The sequence below is a fragment of the Lissotriton helveticus genome, chromosome 4_1 (assembly GCF_964261635.1).
Source record: "Lissotriton helveticus chromosome 4_1, aLisHel1.1, whole genome shotgun sequence".
Lineage (NCBI taxonomy): Eukaryota > Metazoa > Chordata > Amphibia > Caudata > Salamandridae > Lissotriton > Lissotriton helveticus.
In genome coordinates this window covers 1,833,778,143-1,833,795,692 of record NC_136063.1, presented here as the reverse complement: position 1 = coordinate 1,833,795,692, position 17,550 = coordinate 1,833,778,143, and the positions used below count along the sequence as shown (strand labels likewise).

Here is a 17,550-nt window from a genome sequence, read left to right as displayed (position 1 = left end):
CTATGTGTCGTTCAGTATTATGGCCTTTTTGTAGACATAGGGCCCGATTATTTGGAGCCATCCGAGTAAATTACTTTGTCACCCTGGTGGAGGTCCTGACTGCCAAATGTTGCACGTCAGGCTGGAGGATATTTCAACCATTGACAGTCAAAGCAGTTTGTGCCACTATATTGCAACTTTGTCCTACAGCTCCATCAAATAGGACGGAGCTGTATGGCAAAGTTAACATTTTTCTTTATTAAGGAAAAACAATGAAAAACTAAGTGTGATTTTGTTTTTGAAAATAAAAAAAGTGCCCCTTCACAATGGGAGTTATCTCCCATTGCGAAAGGGCATTTTGCAGTTTGTCACTGCCCTTGCGCTCAAGGTTTTCTTGGCTGTGGCAGGCAGTACAAAAAAACCTGTATGTTCACCCATCGAAATTAGATGGGCGAACATGAAGGTCGACCTCTGACGGCCCTTACTCCATCAGGCCGTCGAAGGGGTGTAACCATGGTGGAGACAGAGTAGTCTCCGCTGTGGTTACACCAAAGGTGCACATGCATTTAAATTGAGAGGGCGGACCATTACGTTGTCCGAAAGTATACTCCATTGCTATTGCAAAGGAGTACCCTTTCCACCAACATATAAATCGGGCCTTTATCTTCAAACAAATACATAAGAGTTTTCCTGATGATAGAAGAGACTCAAGCAAAATATGTGATGGAAAATTCCTAAGCAATATCCTCTCTATAAATATTTCATGTATTTATCTGGCAATTTAATTTCCACTTTCTGTAAACAAAGGGAAAACCTGATGTTTCCTTAAGTTTCTGCAGAGTTTTTGTTGATTATCTAACTTATCTCTCATCATTTCCCTAAAACAATGGCCCACAAGGAATACTATCTTGAGCATCATCTGTTTTGAGGAACAACAGGAAGATGAAAACCTCCACATTTTACACCTGATACAGTAAACTACATGCTCACAAGAACAGAAAATGCTACGGTTCAGGTCAAGAAAAATGTAAAATTGTTAGTAAATTACTTCATTATCTCAAGGTTACAACACTTCGCTAATTTCGTATTAATTCAACAGGAAACTATTGCTCTGTTCGTCATCATCCCGCAGTAGTAGATAGCCAAGGAATGTTGATGCTTAACTAACATTTAAAATAATCTAACACTGGCTTGGAGGCCTGTCAGCTCACGGGGCTAAAACAGTCTTCCAAATTACACCCTGCCTTAAAATATGTACTGTTTCAGGGTTGGGTTGTTGCGGGAAAGAATGAAGTTAACCCTTTAAGTGCTGCCGTCGGCCAACGGTCGTCACGGGCACTACCTCCCCAGTGCTGCGTGCGACCGCTGGACGTCCAGTTCAGCACTGGATAATGGACAGCGCAGCACTGGGGAGGTTTATTTACGAAGCTCCTAAGGTGTTAAATGAGAGGACTTGGAACCTGATTCCACTCTATTATAGCATCATGTCCTTTCAGATGGCAGCGCAAAATAATCTTACACGTAGTGGCCCAACCACTCTACGTCAAATAAATCTAGTGTGAAAACGCACATAGATGGAATGTAGATGTGATGCATGGTGGGGTGCTTCTGAGAACATGGCATCTAGGCATTCACAAGAAAGCAAGCATTGGAATCACAATTTCTTCATGAATTTTGACATGAGGAAAGGTTGTGTTTTCTGAAGATGTGTAGTAGGTTTAGACTGGTGGACCTCTGACTCTGAAGGCAGTACAAATCAGTCTCTTAAAACAGTAAATGATCCACATATATGGTTGTTAGATTTGGGGGTCTCTTGTTGGCACAGGTAGGTACTTGTGACAAATAGGAGCCCTCACCTCTAGTCAGGATAAGGGGATTACACTCCTAAAATAACCCCTGCTTACCCCCTTTGTAGCTTGGCACGAGCAGACAGGCTTTATCTCAGAGGCGTTGTGTGTTAAGCATTTGTGATCACACACAGTAACCCAGTGACAACACTACAAAGGGACACCACACAGGTTTTATATAAAAAATAAGTATTCTTTATATGGAGTTACCACAAGACCATAAACGACATAAATACACAATACTGTTACTTTAAGATGGAAGATTTAAGCTTAGTTCAGTTCTAAGATGTGACACTTTGCGTTCATTTACCTTAGGTTGTGTTACGCTTCCACAAGCAATGTCGCAGCGATGGGAATGTGGCAAAGTTCAGATACAAAGAAATAAAGACGGGAAGATGCGGCAGAAGCAAAGTACACAAAGCTCCTTTCTCCTTCCTTTGGCAGTAAGGCAACCACTGCAGGCCAATGCCTCAAGCAGCACTTCAGCTTGGGAATTATCTCTCCTCAGTTTCTTCAGGTTCCTCTCCTCAGTAAAGGTTTCTTCTTGTAGTCAAAAGTGATCTAATTTCATGGGATCAGGGTCCCAATATTTATACCCCAAAATCCTTTGTTCTCTGGTGGGAGAGGGGCCTTTGCCCAGTCCAAACCAGTCCAAACCAGTTCTGAAGCACTCTGTTTACCAGACTTCTCCTTTCCATTCAAAGTGCAGGGCAGGCACATCAGATACCCCACAGGAGGTGGAGCCAGCATTGTGGAAGGCAAGTACAGTCCTGGAGCACTTTGTTTACAGGACTCCTTCTCTTCTTTCAGTGTGCAGGGCAGTGACATCAGCCGCTCCCCAGGGGTGGAGCCAGTATTGTGGAAGGCAGGCACTATTCAAGGTTCAGGTGCAACTCCTCCCTCCCATCTAGATGCAGATCTCTCTATTCACCACTGGGTGACTCAGCCTGTCTCTTGGAATCCCCCAACCCTGTCACTCACAAAACCAGACAAAGGAAGACACAACCCAGCAGAGGCAGGTTTGAATGGTTAGAAAAGCAAATATATACTTTCTAAAAGTGGTATTTGCAAACACAGAATGTCAAAACCAACTTCATTAAAATATGTATTTTATCATTCTGAGTTCAGGCATAATAAACTCGAATTTCTACCATGTTCTCTGAGACAGGATTATAAACATGTAATAATCTAACAGCCCATTCTGGCCAATGGAGAACAGTTAGCCTTGCTATAGTGAAAAACGAAAATGGCTGTAATACACTATTAGGACATGCCACACACACACCAGGGCTTGTCCTACCTTATACTTACAATGCACCCTGCCCCTGGGCCTTCCATAGGGGTGACTGATGTGAAGAAAAAGGAAGGTTTAGGGACTGGCAAGTGGGTGCACTTGCCAGTCAGCATGACAGTACCAGACTGCACGCAGGCTCTGCAATGGCAGACCATAGACACATTTTACAAGGATGCTTCTGTGGGTGGCACAACCAGTGCTGCAGGCCCACGAGAAGCATTTGGATTTACACGCCCTGGGCACACTCTATGCACTAGACTAGGGTCTGACAAGTAAACCAAATAGCCAAACATGGAACCACTGATTAATACATCAATTTACAATAGGGAGCACTTGCACTGTGGCACTGAATAGCTGTGGCACAGTGCCCAAAGCATTTAGTATCAGCAAAAATACATGTGGCAACAGCAAAAATGGAAGGGAGACCCACTCCAATGGTGCCAGGTCTAACAATGGTGAATTGTTTATTTGACATGGTATTGTTAGGCTTTTTTCATCTATGTTGAAAGTTTCACACGTATCTGATACCTGTCATGTACTGTTGAAGAATATAACTTTTGCATCACTGCAACAAAGTGGCTGTTCCCTCAATTTACATTTGGACATGACCTTTGTGAATAAAATTATGTCTTGCCATGTGCGAGTGCTCCCAATTAAATATGCTGGTGCAGTGGTAGAACAGGTGGATAGACAAGCTAACTCTATGCTATAGTTTGCATCCACATATTTAGTGAACCCACCCTAAGAACCAAATATGAGGATTTAAGGACAGTCCTTTGGTCTATTGGTCCATTTAGCCCTCCTGTGATCAATCCAGAACTCCTTGTAAAGACAGGACACAGGTGCTCCCATTGAGATAATTGTAAGACAATCACATGGAGATACCAATAGCTCAGCAAAACCTGAGCTATCACTATCTGCATCATAAGCCTGGTGGTTTCACTTCACTTTTTATAACAAAGAAATAAAGAAATAGAACATTTAAATATCTAGGTTTTTGGAGCTTCTAAACAGATAGTGTTCTGGATGGGATGCTAAAGGCATTTATTTTGCCACCCAGATTTTCACCAGACAAGGCCCCTCTCGTTGCACCTTTTAATCTGCAACCATTTCAAGCAGCTACTCTGTTGAGATTTCAATTTTTTTCGTCTGACGTTTTGACTGTATTGCAGAATAACTCTATAATCCTCAGTGGCAAAGTGGCATTGTGAATTTTGAGCAATCTTCATTTACTGTAGGTGTCTTCAAGTTCAGTAGAACCCCCCACCTTCACAGGTACATCCTTCATATACTTCATCTTGTCATACTCACACTTTCAACCAATCTGTACCTTTTACTCCTTATCCTTTCACCTGTTATCACCAGCATCACACTAACCTTTATTCCAACTCATCCAACCTGGAACCAACTTACAATAAGGTTTTCTCCCTCTGAAAAGATCAAATGGACTCTTGGCAGTGGTCTGATGAGGTGATAGATGAAAAGCAACAATCCTCTTCCCCAATTCTTCCTTCAAGTTTAAACCAGACACTCTAGCTAACTGTGTTCCATCTTTTCATTTTCCTGTTGAAACTTTCAACCACACCATTAGTCTTAGTGCATAATCCCACAATATTTCAGAAAATCTTCAATCTCTTGAGAACATAGCTGTGCCCCATTGTACGTGAGAAGAGGTTTCAGAAAACCCTCACTATTGAATGTAATCTTTAAAAATCTTATCACACTACCAGAGGTTATGTCGCACACTCTTAGAACAATGGTCCATCAACAACACAGATCAACAAACAGATCAGCCAACAACAATAGGTAAGCCATGGACATTTCGTCTTTGGTAAGGCCTACTATTTCTAAAATTACATCTTACCAGGAGTTCTGTGCCGGTTGATGCACATACATGGGAGACACTCGTATTCTAAGACCTTTATCACTCACACAACATTCCAAGCTTTCTTCTATGGATCTTTCCATCTCAAAAGGAGGTCACCAAATGTCTGCACACATTTTATTCTTAATTTTAACAACCCCTAGATCTCCCAAACGCGTGAACTCAAAGACTTTTCTGCACAACAAAGACATTACCAAGCTATTACCTCTGAATAACATGCCATTATGCTCAACATTTAATCTAGAACTAATCCAGATAGTTTAAAACCTTTTTGCCGCCCCCAACACCGCAGAACCTTTCAGTAACCTCAGTAGGAACAGAGTAGCCCAGCACATCAGGCATTCACTCATCCAGTTGAATGGCACCACTGGTCACTGCACTAACTCCCACTCAGACATCTATCTCCTCATCCACATTAGACTGGATCTCATCCAAAGCAATTATTAACAAATATGGATAGGGGACCTGCCACAACATTATACACACTTGGAAGATACTCAATGACAAATGTACATTTTTGTAAAATTATAACCCAGTTTCAAATTCTGGTCAAGTCTCTGTCAAAGAACTTAATTTAGAAAAAGTTTTCACAGCAGATTATGTTTTGATTTCAAAATGTGCACTCCACAACAAAATCCTAAAATCGTCAATGGTCTACTTAACTGCCAGTGCTTCTTTCTTATTGACAGAGTAATTAATCCTTGCCCTTCTTGATGCATGCAATGCAAAGACAGTTACTCTCTCCTTTTCTTCCACCAACAGACACACCTAGCCTTTACAACTAAACAACATATTCTTCTCCAGGTGTGAAAGCCTTCGAACACAGTGCTTTGTCCAGGTATTTCTTAGTCATGTTAAATTCCAGAGTGCATTTCTCATTCCACAAAAAGTCAGAATTGTTAAGTAAACACCTCTTAACTACATTTTATGGATCACAAATCTTTCACAAAGCTTGTATTCTATTCTACCATGCTTAGAAAAATGTAATCTCTTTCTTGTTCTGCAGTTTCTCAAGATTCCAAATAGATACCACTAGATCTTTCTTTGGACGAGCCTCCTCACAACTGATCCCATGTCCTAAATTAGAGAGCTCACACTAACAAAACAGTATTTATCTGCCCTTAAAATAAGTCTCAAACATTCTCTTAATAGACTTCATTCTTAGGGTGTGGCTGTGCCATGTTCTACCAAACACCAAAATATCATCCTGATAAAACAACACCCCAGAAATTTCACAAAGGAAAGAGGTCATTACTCTGAAGTCCAAAAGGAATACAGTTCAATTTCTACACAGCCATGGGCATGATGACAGTAGTGAGTTCCTTTGGCTTTTCAAGAGGCCTTAGCCGGAGATAAGCTGAGGCCAAGTTAAAGGTGGTAACATACCCCCTTCACCCCTCCCAAGGGTATGAGGACCTCTGTGATGTTGGATAGGGAATAATTATGCACCACCACCAGCTCCTTGTTTACAGAACGATGATTTCAACGTACAAGTATACCCCCATTGGCTTTTTTGGTTACAACTACTGGCACCAACCATTCTATTGCCTTTACTGGTACAATCAACCCAGCTGCTTTGCATAAACTTTTCCAATTTCTACTTTATTGCATCATACAACCTCCTCATTTTGGGCTGAGATTGGTTAGCACCCTTAGACACCCAAATGTAATGTACATAGCCTTTTAGACATCATAACTCAAAGCTGAAAACAGAAGGGAAAATAAACTGAAATATTGTACATCTATCCGCCGCTTGCTTGATTTGAACTTGTGGATCATCAGCATGTGTGCCTAACCAAATTCCTAAATCCTTTTGATGTGGCCAACCAAATATCTTATCTTTGCCACTTATGTGTTATCTTGGATGGTCATATCTCCAAACTGATTTAAAAAAACAAGACATTTATTGCCTGACACCATATCCCATGGGCACACGTGCATATGTTTTAGTTTTATTGAATTCTCAAACAGATTTTCATACTCACTCTCTGAAATGGTTGGCAACCCTTTTATTGCTGAGTGACACCCACTCCTCAAGATGCCTAAGTGTTTCATTTCTAGTTCCCACCTGGAAAATGACCACATCAGACTACTACCTGATCTTATATGTCTTTTTCCTAGATGAAGGCCCACCACTACAGCATTTGACATTATGGATCCTTCTCAAATATCTGTTGCAGGTGGCATTGATGACAGCACATCCTTTACTACTTGCTGTGCAACCTGTAATGCCACATTTAAAGTACTGCCCATTAGACCTAATTCCACGTTCTTCCTTTCTACAGCCTAACACCCTCAACACACCACTACCAATACCACACTTGCCTTCCTCTTGCTTGAGCTCATTCACACATTTTACTATGTGTTTTACCCTTTCTGTTACCAATCATCTTTGAGCCACAACTCTTCACGTACTTTCTCCAAATGCCATTAAGCAAAAACTGGGCACAAATTCTCTCATCCTTTTTGATAACTGTTGCAGTCTTCAAATGCTATTACATATTCCTCTATTGTTTCATTTTCAGCGTGCTTGTCTTTTCCAAAGTGGTATCTTTACAGCATATTTAACATTCTTGGAAGGAGGTGTAGATCAAGTTTTTCATACATACCTCATACTCATCCAACTTCTCACAGTCTCTCTATCCAGATCAGGTAAGGGCTCCCAAACCTCCAGTCTTATTGATCCCAAATGGTGAAATAATAGTGCCATCTTTCTATTTACACCCATATTGGGTACATGGACTCTTGCATAGTTTTCAAAAACCTTTCTTCATGTAGCCCATCGCAAGGAAGGTTCACCATTGTTACTCAAAGACATGAGGAAGTGTGATGTTCTGTATGTCTTTTACTTTAAGACAATTTAAAACATCACCCTCGCACCAGTTCCGGCAAAAAAATTGACTGGCACTTTGACAAACTCTCCTACTCCATATATCGAGGTAATTGAATCAAAATAGTTCATCAGCAAGGTGATCAATTAAAATGTAAAATGTTATTCAAACTTAAATTGATCACTCAAACTGCTAGGTAATAACCACTTCAAATGCAAATTAAAAGCTGTGCCTACCAGTGATCGCCCAAACAAATTGAGTCATTTGACATTTAGGTTAATATTCCAACACTCGATGTTTCACTTTGTCCCATGGAAATGTCTAAGAGAACATCGGGATAGTAAAATGTCATTGAATTAATAATGTGCCCATACCTAGAATTCTATGCCAACAGAAGAACTGTAGTGTGCCCCTCACTTACAGCCTACTTTTGTGTCAAAACCAGGTCAAACAGGACAAACCCAACACCCTCTAAATCCTATGATTCTCAGACCACAGTCACCTAGCCTGAGATAACAGATTAGGCGAGAGAGTGTGATCAAAGTAAATGAAAACCAATTAAATGATGTGCCAACAGCCTGTATGTATGTTGGTTCTGTGTCATCTACATAAAATGTGCTTTCTCTGTCTCCTCATAAGATGGTGCCTTCGTATCATCTCACAAGTCTCTTGTCTTTCTGTTTTTGGAAAGCAACACAAACACAAGGGTTCCACAGATGATGTTTCAGTAAGGCCTCCGCTTCTGCCCATGCATTGTCACGTCACAGCTCTGAGTCATGTAACTGACTGCTTTTGGAACGCAATGCTATCTTATGCATTCCATATAAACTGTTTCAATTATGTTATGAGCCTCCACTCATGTCCGTGCGTTGTCACATTATTGCTCCGTAACACAGAATTGCCCGCTTGTGGAGCGCAACACTATCTTATTTTTTGTACATTCTGTGTAAACTCTTGAGGAGCTAGCCTTCTGCCCATTCTCCACAGCCTCACTTGACTGTTATTCCTTGCGATGCTCTGTCTTCTGCAAAAACCTCCTCCTGCCAACTCAGTTTAAGATCTGCTTCTCCTCACCCACTGCATCCTCTGTGCATCTTTGTGGTGCAGGCCAAAGCTGTTCAAAGATTAGCACGTTGAGATGTCTCACTACACAGGATATTCCACTCTTAACCACTGTGTACTAGTGGTGCACTTGTAAAGGAAAAGGACTAGCACTTACCAGTCAAAATTTAGGTTTATTCAAGACAACTCAGGCACAGCTCTCCCTTCAATCCAGATCCTTCACAACTGCCACTTCTGGAACATCCCCTACAAAGACTCTATGGTTCTATTCTACAAATAAAACTAGAAGGAGTTGTTGATCACATACTTCACAGTAAACCTAATGAAGTTCTTTTTAAGACCAGTTCATCAAATTGTGGGTTTGCCAGCAATACACTGTACAATAATTCACAATGTGGTGGTACCACTGATTTATAGTCTCCAATCAAATTATGTTATTATGATTCTTTAAGTAATTAAGATTATAGGAGAACTAAGTATTTGCTACTGTCCTTTTTTCCCATCTCTCAATTGATTGGTGAGTATATGTGTGTGTGAATGAGGGACCTATTATGTAGTGTACTGCTGTAAATTTACTGTGGTGTCAGAAGAATGTCTGTCTGTGGACGCGGGACACATGGCACTATCTAGCTGTCATCAAGATTTCAAATTCTGACTAAAGCTTGAAGTTCTAAGCACATTCTCAAATGAGGAAAGCATTGACTGGCCCTGATTTTGACAAACCTAACAACATTGAGAAGAGCCATAATTACTGGTAAGTTTTTATGAGCCAGAAAGTTAACTCCAACATAACTGTTGATGAATGCTATTGTTGTCCATAAGGATCTTCAAATGTCTCTAACAATACATGGTCATGTCCAATGAAAAGCTGCTGGAAAATAAGTATTATCTATAATGCTATTGCTCATTTCAATTTGCTATATAACCATAATTTCTTTATAGGAACTAAAATGGAGTGTATTTGAAATATGACAGTTTGGATACCTGTTCAATTTTGCACGATGCAGTGTGGTGTGGTTTGCAGAATATACTATAATCCATCAATTTGTATTGTTGCTTCAGTTCCTACTTAAAAACTTGATGGTGCTTCAAGCTAGTACTTTATTGCCATATCCAAACTCATTAGTTAATTCATTCATTTGCTCATTCATTAAAAAGACTGCATTTAAAAGAGAATAAAACAATGTAAACAAATGGTAATATTATTGATAGGCAAGTAAGATTTGGGGCTCACCAATTGTCTCCTAGTTCCAGATACTTTTATTTTAACATTGTGTATAATGTTGAAGGCAGGCCATGGAAGTTCTGATTTACTATCTTTGCCTAGAAAAGTGGCAACATTTATCTCTAGTATCAAATGGTTAGAGATTTATTAAATATCTGAATTATGTTTTCTTTAAATGCATTAGAAAATTATATTACAGAGGAAAACGAGAGAGAACTCTGCCCGGATGTCAAGTAGCAATTTCCATATAACGAGTGGAAAAACTAGATTACCTGTAACTTGGTAGAGTATCTAGGCACTAGATAGTTCTTGTATATGTCAACTGGCTTGCATTAATCTTTAGATTTGATATTTTGTTTGAATATGGAGTTCCACAAGTACCTTTTTTCAGATGCTCAAATATGCCTCCTCAACTGATCAGTTTGTGGACTTATCACAAATGTTGAATTCAAAACAAACACAGTAACAAATTCCTATGGCTCTATTCAGGACCTACCATGTACAATACATCAACACCAAAGAACATGGTGCTTATACCCCTGGGGTGACTTTCAAATTATAACCCTTTAGGTACAGTAAACACAGCCTTGTCTTGTCCATCAGGGGTACCAGCATTAATATAAACATCAGCAACAGCAGTAATCTTTTCCGTAATTAAGAAATTCAATAGTACATCTGATAGCAAGTGTCCTGGTGGATATTCAGTTTTAATCTCATTCATAATGAAATAAGAGTGACCTGGCTCAAATCACCAAAAAACAGCCATATAGTCCTATTTTCTTTCGCTGCATTACATTCTGTGGAATCTAAAGGCAGAAGGTGGCAGAATATAATATTCAATGTTACTTTTCCTTGTTTAGTGAAAAAGTGCACCAACTAAGCAGAACAAAAGTTCAGAAGGAACTCTAATGTGGTGACAAATGTCCTTGTTGGATATGGATTTTGCCCAGTTTGTGAAATCCTTGATTGATAGTTGCTTTTGGTTACTTGGTAAAGTTGTAAGAGAAACGTGTGACATATATCTTGTGATTTAATGGAAGATTTCTGGAAATCAACTTGCTTCCAGCAAGATCAGAGGCAACATGCAATATCATACAAAATCCCATCTTTTCAGAAAATCAACTGTTTGTCAATTTGTTGACAATGATTCAAGGGAAAGCTAAATGCCTTCTACAGATTGTCACAGAAATGTATGCAACTTAACCCTTCCAAACGTATGCACAGAAATAGCTACTGCACTGACTTCCTCACTTGAATCTACACTGAAGCTTGCAGGTTTTAAGACAACTACATGTTCTTTCAAATTGAACTGATGATTTCATCATTATCAGCAGGTGGAGGCAGCAGCTAGAATGTATCATTTTCCATTCACAGCAATATGAAAGCAATAGCCTCATGAAACCATGTATCAGATGGAGATTTTTTTTGACTGGATATGTTAGTCTTGGGCATGTATACCATAAGGAGATATATGGGGAAAGCAAAGAGTCTCAATTAAGAAATAATCAGGATGCCGCAGCTTTGTCATCCAGAATACTGTGGGATGATGAAAGCTCCTCATATATGGTAGTAAAAGGCAGCTATGGGATCAGTCTCTCTCAGTTAAAGGTCAATGAAAGAAGGATCGAACTTCTGAAGTATTTGGTTGAAGAAGAGCCACATTGAACTGCTGGATCCGTACTAATTTAGGAATGCAATGAGAATTTGCCAAAGGAAGAATAAGGAACATCCATTCAATGACTGGTGGATATAGAAAAAGCCCAGATGGTAATAAAACAGTGTTCTGTTGAATGAACACTTTAACATTCAGACACATTGCAGAAGAATGTTCTCTGAGAAAACCAAGGACCTGGTCACAGTTGTCTTTCTCAAAACGTCCACTGTTTACAATTTAATTTGTCTTTAGAAAAGAGTATTGAGTGTCCAGATGAAGACCTATCCATGACATATCAAGCATTTTGGAAGGAACTTGATGATTAATTGGAAAAGTGGAAGCAGTAGGAACTTCGAAAATGGCCATTAAACTCCCAGAGGCCCCTCCCCAGATGTTTTCAACTATCAAGCACACAGAGTAGGTAAGACTAATACAGTGTCAAACAGAGAAGTACAAAGATGTAGAAAGCGAGTAAAACTTTTTTCTATGAGGGTGTGCACAACTATATCTAGTAAAGACATGCACGGTCATCTAATCTACCACTTTTCCACTTGTTAAAGTAAACTGAAACAATTTGGTCCATCCTCCCTCATATTGTTATCTTTGTGTATTCCTTGGCATCAAAGGTATATCTTTGTAAATGTTTTTATTATTTCCCTCTTTACACACTTTTATAGGAGACTGGTGAATGGATTGTGTCCGCTTACTGAAGAAAGAATTCAAAATGTGTCCCCTTGATCAAAGTTTTCAGCTGGAAGACAATTTCTCTGAACATTAGTCATATATTTGATGTATTTGAAAGTTTGCTTAAGATCTCTTCTCATCCTCCTCTCAACTAGGGGGATGTATTCTGAAGTATTCATGCACATCTTATCATGCTTTCTATAATCCCTCTCTTATTCCACACATCTTGGAGAACCAAGTGAGCTACATATCTCACTTTTATCTGAAAATATATATGCTAACATTGCTAGCTCTCTGCAATGTTTCTTTTTGAAGACATTGAACCAAAATGGTCCCTTACTTGAACTTTGAGAAAACATTTTAGTTATCAGATTCTCATTTCAGTGAAGATCTCACAAGACCATTTATTAATCTGATTATGCAGCACTTGTCTAACTACAATATTGGTTTGAGCCACCCATAGCCAAAAGCAACCCTGCATGTTTTTGTGAGGTTTGTAAAGAGTAGTAGAAATAAGTGTATTTAGTTCACTTCTAACATTCTCGTGTAGTTTATTTCTTTGGTTCCTCAGTTTTCAAATGTACTTCAGATGACCCTCTGGTAGTGAATGCTGCTGCAAGAATTCAAGAACTTCTGTAGTTCTTTCTCTTGTTATCAGTAGAACGAACCTCTCTATTTCTGAGTGTAAATAATCTGGTTTGTAACTTCTAGCTTTTGCAATACTTTTTACTCTGCATGGAGAAAGTTAAAATATGCTTTCATCCAGCGATCTAGAACTGGTCTAGTGTCTATCAAGTAGATGAAAGAAGTTGTGAGACGTACTCTCAGCAGCTCCATAACTTCAAATCACATGTTAGAATGTATGGTACTTAGTGCCATTGCTCTGTCCATTTTCAAATTGATAGCTCCATTAAAACTTTCGATTTTCTGAAATAAATGGCATCAGCCTTAATACCTCTTACCCCCTTCTCACTTCTCTACAGTTCTTCTTTACCTCTGCTTGTTTTCGTGCTATATCAATTCAATATTCTCTTTGCCTCTTCATCATTACTTCATAATTTCCAATACAGGAAATTAAAAAGAAAAATCACCAAAAGAACTGAAATAGATCCCTGCAGCAAACTACAGAACAGAGCTGGTTTAACTGGACATTTCTGTGTAGCATATGATTCCAACGTAAGTGTTGCATATCAGCTGTTTTATTTGAGAAACAAAATCTAAGTACTGCTCCTCTCCTGGCCTTCCATGTGTACAGTGGAGAAAATGTGCAGAAATATATAGTTTATGTCTCATGAGTCATAGGAGTCAATGCTCAACAACTAGTGAATGCAATGGGTTCTATCTTCGCTGTTGTAGGAGTCACAAACAATTACAACCTAGCATGACACCATTGGGCAAATCTTGCATTAGATCAATGACCAACTCTTCAGCTACTAAACCATTTCATCTTCACTCTAGAAGAGGATGGAACATTCTGCCTCTTTACATTGTTAATACAATTATACATTTTTCCATGATAAGGCACATCTAGAGAAGCTTGGACATTATACAAGCTTAAATACAGGGGGAAATGATGGATCAACCACAGAACTCTCTTTCATCACTGTCTGCCCTAAGCCCTCTGCTTTCTCAGCATTCTACTCCTCATCACAGCCTCCCCTTATCATGACCAAATGTCTAACACCTAATCCTACATCCCGAGAAGACCTTGTGGTAAAAGACGAAGAAGAAATAGAAGCTGAACAGTATAGTAGGTAGTCCCCTGAACTCCTCGAAGCAATGCTGTTTGAAAATTGCAGAAAATTGGCAAGACTGGAAAACTTCTGGCTCCTCCTGGTCTGATGTCAAAACTGCACGTAGTCTTGAAGGAAGTTTGGGTCACAGAGGAGAAGAACCTCACATTCGAGAGAAGCGACACTTGAGCAAAGGTCCTGCTCATCAATGTATATTGCTCATATTAAGGTCTTGCAGTGCTGCAAATCATAAACACAGCTGTACAGTAGACTAGCAAATGCAGATGTTAAGCTGGGCCAGGATGAAGATCTGTTTGACCTACTCTGTTGATGGAGAAAGGCAAGGGAGAAGACATGTTATCTATGGGACAGAGACTTAGCTTGTGAAATATTTTCTTATGCAGGTTTAACAGGAATCCCAATGTTGTAATAAGGTTGATGGCTTCGCCTACTCTTTCTCCCTCCTTTTTGAAAATGAACTACTGCACAATGTAGACCCCCACACAATCAATCAATGTTGTTTCCAGCCCAGCTGATGCAGAACATATTTCAGCTTTACTGTATGCCATTTAGTGACAAGATAACGTATAAAATAATACCATTCCACCTGTTAAGTGGAATAGTTGTGATTTGATACATGTTCTCTTTTACATATGATGTCAAATGTAGCATAGGATGCTTACCTTTAATCCATGTGTGCTTTTATTGTCATTGTACCCATACTGTGACATCATGGTATATGTAGAAAGTTTATTGACCATCTGATTGGTACAATCATGGTGAAATGTGCACCTTGGTGAAAGTTCCTATCAGTAGGTGGTCTGATTTTAGTTGCCAAAAGTGGCATGGCGCATCAGAATTTATGTCTTCCACAATGAGGAACAGCAAAGGGGTGATCAGCCAACCTCTGCTTATGATATTCTATCTGTTCAGAGTAATTTTGAAGTTTTTGCCCAGTATGTATTCAAACGGTCTTCAAAGGATACATTTCCCCACTGAAGTGTTGGTCATGCCCAGGTTGCATGCAGCTCCTTTAGCAAAAATATGCAAATAACATTTGAAGGCATCCATGTAATGGCAATAGTAGCTACTGCCTTATGGCATAATCACTCATTTACATCGAATCAATCCACACTGATCCCTCATATGCATTTCGACCTGCTCTTTTTATAAAGCCTTTTAGTGGCCCATCCAGTGTTCTACTGTGTTTGTCTATTTGTATCCCTCCTTCATTCTCCCTATTCTGTTCAGAGAAACATGGTTTATTGTTTTGAATTTACCTTTCACTTGTTATACAAAGTTATCTCGGTGCTATTTGGTCCTTGTACTGCAACTAATAATATTACATATTATTGGTAAAGGCTATGATGTCTTCAGGCACTGGGCACAGAACAATTTTAGTGAGCTTATCGGAAAGGTTAAATTTGTGGATCGTGAAAAAAGAATGTAACCTGTTGAGACAAATGGAACAAGCATTAGTGATTAGCATTTCCAACATCGTTCTCCTGAATCCATGAAAGAGATCCATGGGCAAGAGCAGATACAATTCAAATGTAGAAAAGCAAGAGAAATGTTCTTTACATTGCCATCAGTCGCAAATCAATAATTTGAATAAATTCCAAGCCCTGGCTGGTTTGCTGGAAACAAAGAAACTAAAAAGACACCAAGCAGTATACTCAATGGAAGCACATAGGTTTTGGTACTCTTAGATGGAAAAGTCAGTATACTGTACCCTCCTCTACTAGATGCTGAAGTAGTCCGGTTATATCATTGCCTTATTTAAAAAAATACAGTTCAAGTGCACCCATTGTCTGAAAGGCTTCTTGGAGTATCCTGCATGGAACAAGTTCCAAAAGACACCTCTTGTGATACCGAGCATAGACTGTTGATTATCAAGGATTGAGTGCTTTGGTGTAGAGTAAACCTTGTAAATCTTGTCCATTTAAATTATATATTATTTATTTTTATTTGAAGAGAAGAGTAGAGAAGAGTAGTATCAAACTAATCAAGTAAAGAGTTCCTCATTTTACGTGAAATACACTATATTTGAGTGCAATTATTCAGGGTATGGAAGAAGCTGAGAGTCAAAATAAATGCCTGTGGGTGACAAATATTATTGTTATCTGTATAAATCTGGAGGGAAGCAAATCTTGTTGCTGTCCTTACATCTGTCAGCATCATATATTTTAACTCTAAATCATCTAGTCAGAATCCCTCACAAAGTACAACAATTTTCGAAATATTCAATTCGGAGGTAGGAAAACATATATCTTAAAAGTAAATAGTAGCAGAGTAGCACCACACAAGACTTGATGTTTGACTTAGGTCTTGTCAGGTCTCCATTTTCTATCCATAAATTGATGAATGCAGTATTGTATATGTGAGCAAATTTACTGCCACCAAAAAGGGATTCTGTAGTTCTGTCTTATGACGTACCTGTCTTATTCAATTAGTATTGATTGTCAGTGAAAAAAAGGTTACAATTACCTTCTGACAGCAAAAGCTTTTCCAACTAATGCTTGACCAACTTTAAGCATGCTTTAGAAGATCAGGGATGATTCTTTGCTGTACACAATGGCAACTTTGTGCCAACAATTTTTAGAAAAATTGATCGGGTCAAAGCTCTACTGGAGTGAGCTGAGTCTCCAAATAAACCGATGAGTGAAGACTGTATCAGATGCTTCTTTCACAAATGTCTCAGTCTCTAAATACTTCCTCTATATTCAGGGCCAGAATCTAGTCCTAGAGTCACCTAGAAAAAGTAAAGCACATATATCACTTATAGAGTTGCGTTATTGGGCCAATAATTTAATATGCTCAACTTTTTAAATTGGTAGTGAGAGAAACAGAGTTGTTAGCTGCAAAGACAAAGCAGGAGGAGCAGCAAATTGATCAGAGGGGCAGTGACAAAAAGGAACCATGGACATAAACACCTCATCCCTTCTAGTCTTCATTGGAGATGCAGTTATTTTGGTACTGAATAATTACTTGTGGAACTGCCAATTTAGTAAACTGTGAAAAGTGCCAAAACTTTAAGGTTTTGTAAAAGGTATGAAGTCTGGTTATTCTCAAACTGAAAAGAGGATTAGCTAAATAGGGTAACGCTGTTGAAGATTACATTGTTTCAAGGTTTATCAGTTGCTACTTTAGATTTACATAATTAATAAATAATTATGAATGAATGAATTAATGACAACCATATTTTTGTGAAAATTATTCTAAGAAATTGCACCTAAATGCAGCACTGCAAATCATTGCAAACAGCAGAAGAAAAACAAAACAATAAATCACTTGTAAGAATAAAGTAGTTGAGACTAGGCCGATTGCTAATAAAATGTACTACCTGCAGATCCGAA

General features: G+C 39.0%; 1 protein-coding gene across 1 annotated transcript in view; it reads left to right on the top strand.

Annotated features, from left to right (window-relative positions):
• The window catches only part of LOC144828230 (connector enhancer of kinase suppressor of ras 2-like), a 2,060,726-nt gene that overhangs the window by 1,957,816 nt on the left and 85,360 nt on the right, over positions 1–17,550 (top strand). The gene's annotated exons all lie outside the window — the stretch shown is intronic.